Here is a 5,540-nt window from a genome sequence, read left to right on the forward strand (position 1 = left end):
CAATGATACCTGGGATTTTAAGGGTTGGGTGCAATAGCAGAGGGTAATTAAAAAGAAACTTGTTTAACAAGTGTTGGTGACAGCTGTGCATCTGTGGTTAAAGGAAGAACTGAAAATCACTCTTTGAGTTGTATACTTAGAAAAAGACAGCAGACATCATTTGGATTGGTTGCCTGAGAGGTCCGCCCAAGAAATGCCACCACATATTCGTGAATCAGTGCTCTGACTCAGATTCCATCCATTCCTTTTATGATGCAGAACTCTTCCTCGGTGAAACCAACTCTACCCACCAGAGCAGTCTTTGACAAATGACTTAAATATGCATTGTTGTTGTTTTTTGCGTGTGTTTTAATACAATAATTCAGCAAGCATTACTCATTTATAACATGCTTAATCTAAAAACTCTCACTGGGACTCTGCACGTAACTATATAGAAATAGATTTACAGATAGAAGTAGTTTTTGGTGTAAGAAACATCAGTTCTATTTTGGTAATTCTTTTTTTTATTGCTTGAAGTATTACAAAGAGTATTACATATGTCTCCCTTTTTAATTCTTTATAAGAAATGGAACTAATTGACCTAGTCAAGAGTTATGTTATTAAGTAAATATGGAGTAAGTTTTTGAGTAACAAAATTTTTACAAAAACAAAACATTAGGAGGTAATTTAGATATTTTGGATACAAATATCTAGATTCTTAGCACCATCTTTCATATTTTAACCATTCACTCGTTCCATTCATTTATTTAACAATTATTTGTCATGTACTTCCTGAGGCTGCACATTATTCCTAGTAATGGAAATACAACGCTGGATATAATAAAGTTCCTGCCTTCATGAAACTAACACTTGAATGGGAAGTACAAACACTCAAGAAAAGAGAAAATATATAATTTAGTACAAGATATCTATACATGCTATAAAGAAAACAAAGCAGAGTAATTGGTTTGAAAGTCGTGTATGTGGGCGGGGGGGCGGGGACGGGGGACACGGGGGTGAGGTCCAGAAAGGTCTCTCTGAGGAGGAAGCTTTTGAGTAGACACCTGAATGATGATACTAATTGTCATGACATTTCTCTATCTTCAAAACTCTAAATTGCTTTTAGGATTAAATATAAACTTTTTCAGTTGATGTTCAAGTCTCTTTAGAATGGCATCTTTTTTTATCCATGTTGTTCCATAGTAGTTAGGTGTAACAGAAAGGGCTTGATCTCTATTCCAATTTCAGTTCCTCTAGTAACTAGCTGTGTCATATGTGTGTATCTCTGAGCTTCAGCTTCCTCATGGGTAAAACTGATATCTAACAATAGCATACCTGTAAAGTTGTTGCATCGATTGACACCATATAATAATATATGCAGTGCTTGGCACAATGCCCAGGACATTGTATTATCTTAACAATGATTTTACCTAAAGATTGACTTTACTTGAGCCATTTCTCACAGTTCCATTTCTTAAAAAGCAGTGCTTTCCACCCTCCATCCTTTTATTTGTGCTGTTTCATACTCTCAGTATTGCCATTTTTACCCACCCAATGTTTATTCTTGTTTCATAGTCCAACCTAATTGCCACTTCCTTTTTCTGGCCTCTAAGTACCATTGTCAGTATTCATTTTGGATTTAATCATCTGCTATGTTATACTGTTTCCTATTTAAATTTGTCCTTGGGGTGGTTCTATCACCCATATGAAAGTGTAAGCTGCTTGAACTTCGAAGGCATGTACTGTATCTTATATATCTGTCTTTCTTCATAATCATCAGAGTATTTAGTATCCAATATATGTTTAGTAAATAAATTATACCTTTGAAATAAATGATGAACAACCAAACTATATGTAGACATTCTAAAAGTTAATAAAACATTTAATAACTCAATATTAAATGTAAGTAGGATTTGCAGGATTCACAGAAGAAATATGGGTGTTCAATTGACATATAAAATGATACTCAATATCATCCATTAATAATTATAGAAGTATACATTAAAGCAATAATAAATCACACTAAAATTAAAAATATTATTTCAATATTTGGTAAGCATGTGGAGAAATGGGCTCTCATATGTTGATAGTAGGCGTTAAAGTGAGGTAAGAACTTTTAAAGAGCAATTGGCAGCATCTATTTAATTTAAAACTACATTACCAATTAGTTTCACATCTAGGTATCTATCTAGATATCTATCTTGGCACAAGTAATCAGATAAAAACATCAGGAAGATGTTTTATTACAAAGTTTGCAAAAGCAAAAAAATGGAAACAAATTATTAATTGGTAAAGTAATGGTTAAATAAACTATGGTGTTTCAATATTATGGAATGTTAATTCGATGTTAAAAGGAATTAGGTTAGACCTGAAGGGTCCCAGGTTCAATTCTGGTCAAGGACTGGTACCTTGGTTGCAGGCTCAATCCCTGACCCTTGTTGGGGCACTTACAGGAGGCAACCAATAGATGTGTCCCTCCCACATTGATGTTTCTCTCTGTGTGTCTCTCCTCCTCCCTTCTACTCTCTCTAAAGATCAATGAAAAAATATCCTCAGGTGAGGATTAACAAAAAATAATAATAAATAAAATTCTAAAAAGGAATGAGATTATTAATAGAGTGGGTTGACTCATTCATCCTCCATTCTACATTTTCTTTTAATGCCACAGATATTAGAAAGCTAAAAATGACATTTCCCAGACTCCCTTGCAGCTAGGATTCTGTATGCAAATTAGATCCTGCCAGCTATATGCACTTACATGAAACTTGGAAGGGAGAAGCAAATCAGAGGCCTTCTAAGGCATAAATGAGGCCTTATGGATTTATGTTAGTGAAAGGTCATTGATATAGGATATTTCCTACAGCAACATTCTACTGTCCATTGTCCAGCTTCCTGGGGGCCAAGAAACAATTTTTGAGTAAGCAGAGACCTGAGAAACTTGTGGGTGTAAGGAGATTGGAGTGGTAATATCATTGGTGCTGGTGTCTTTCTGATCCCTAGATCTTAGGTATTTAATTTAATGATATCCGTGGGTATCAGTTCTCTAGTGCTCTGTAGATCATTCTTGAGGCTAGAGCCTGGTCCTCCAGCCCTTCCAACAGTTTTTGAAGTACCTGATATCCTATTTCAAATTCCTTTCTGTTTAAAACTATCTTTCCTGCCGTAACCATTTGGCTCAGTGGATAGAGCGTCGGCCTGTGGACTGAAAGGTCCCAGGTTCGATTCTGGTCAAGGGCATGTACCTTGGTTGTGGGCACATCTCCAGTAGGAGGTGTGCAAGAGGCAGCTGATCGATGTTTCTCTCTCATTGATGTTTCGAACTCTCTCTCTCCCTTCCTCTCTGTAAAAAAATCAATAAAATATATATATATATATATATATATATATATATATATATATATATATCTTTCCTCCTCTAAACCCTGACTGATATGTTGACCTATATAGAAATATTTTAAGAAAAACTGAGTAAAAATATGGGATGCAGAATGGTAATTCAATATACCATTAATACTTAAAAAAATAGTAAATAATACTTTACATCTTTAATGGGTACTGATATATGTACTAAATTAATGTGCTGTAAATGAAAAGATAAATAAATATATGAAAAGATATGGAAGAATTCACAAAACAGTGATTATCCCGGAGGGGAAGGAAAGAGACCAGAAATGAAAATGATTATTAAAAATAAGTTTAGTTTGATTTATCATGGGTTCATTTTTTTTACTAAGATAATGTATTGATATTGGTTACACAATTTTAAAAATTTAGATATACTTATGACATATAAGCTTATCCTTGATGTGGATCTGAATAAAAAATAAGTTGGAATTGGCAATAAAATAGAGTTTCTCAGGGAGTTAGGGCCAAGTTAATATTGACTAAAAATAAATTGTATTTGTTGGCTTTATATAACCTTTCATGATGAGATGATGACTTAATGACAATAAGCATAATATCCATGAGAACACATTAGATAAAGTTTCACAAAGGTGTGAGCTAATTTTTAAAAAATGATAAGGGTATACCAGGAAAAAAAAGTAATTGAAGGACATTCTAGACAAGGAGTACACTATTTGGAAAGGCCCAATATAGCATGTTTCAGAAATCTCAATAGTGTGATTGGGTCACAGGTTAGATGCAAGGGCATCATGGGAGATAAAAGAGACGTATGTGTAGCAGCAAGATCTTGATAGTACATTTCAGTTTTATTCAGTTGAACACAATGATAACCTCCTTTGAAGTAGCCACTGGTCCAGGAACTCATAGATGGAAAGGGGACCTTGAGAAGATCAGTGTCTAGTAAGATATTCAGATGTATTAACAGATCATTTTTATATCTTGTGGGAAGTGAAATGACAGGTGTAGGCCTGGTACAATATGGAGCCCCAGCAAGTCATAATAAAGAATTCTGGTTTGTCCTCAATGAGTGTTGAGACCAGGAATGGAATAGGATTTTAAGCAAAAGATAGAGGTGCTGACAGACTAAGTCTCCCTGATTATTACTACCTCATCCCTGCTCTGATAATGGCTTAGATAAATTCCTCTAATCCTTTATCTTTTATCAAATGACTGGGAAAGAAAATGTGGAGACAATTTCTCATTACCCTGGCTAGTGATTTTTCCATTGTTGATTTATTTTTTGTAAGTGAGAAAAACCTGACTTTAAAAAGTATTAATGTAAGCTCATAAGACTATAGATAGTTATTTAATGGAATTCGTGTGTCATTTGTACCCCTATACTTAGTAAAAATAAAATTTTATTTATTCAATCATGAATGTCAATTGTGACAAACTACATCTTGATTGATTGATTGACTGATTAATTATAAGAGAAAGTTTATAAAGTCACAGAGGCAAAAGAAGAGCTCTTGGAACTGTGACAAATTTTAAATGAAGATAATTTAATTTTTTAGGAAACAATGAAAAGAAGCATGATATAATTATTTTATTTTCAGAATTAAACAAAATATAGAATACAACATATTAAAATAACATAATCGCTTTTTCTAGAATCCTTTAATTAACTACTGTAAACTGCAAATTAGAAATGCACTTGACACATCATGAAAAATGTTTCAAAAAGAACTTCTTCTGAAACTTTTGCTTGCATTGAAATTATGAAAACAAGTAAAAATCTTCTTACCTCAGTCACTAGCAGGCAGTACTTTAGGCATTTAACAAAAAGAATCTGGCATGATGACCAAAAGCTAGTTTGTAATATAATGGAATAAAAATTGTGCTCCAGTGCGTCATTTGATGAAGATTTATTTTAAAAGCATAAATGAGAAATACTTAAATTCAGTGGTATGCTGTAAGTATTTAACATCCTGCTCCCAGAGGAGGTAGTAGCATTCACCAAATTTCCATGGTGTAAATACACAATAACCAATTCAAGATACACACATGATATTGCCAAGCATGGATTTGGGAAAACGTGAGCAGTAGCACTCTATTATATGTATCTTTACTATACAGATATAATAGATGTAAATAATCTCAAGACCATAAACACTAGTAATATGTAGTAAAATTATTAAAATATGATGAGTTTGGGA

This window comes from Myotis myotis, unplaced genomic scaffold (genome assembly GCF_014108235.1).
Source record: "Myotis myotis isolate mMyoMyo1 unplaced genomic scaffold, mMyoMyo1.p scaffold_m19_p_1, whole genome shotgun sequence".
Taxonomy (NCBI): Eukaryota; Metazoa; Chordata; class Mammalia; order Chiroptera; family Vespertilionidae; genus Myotis; species Myotis myotis.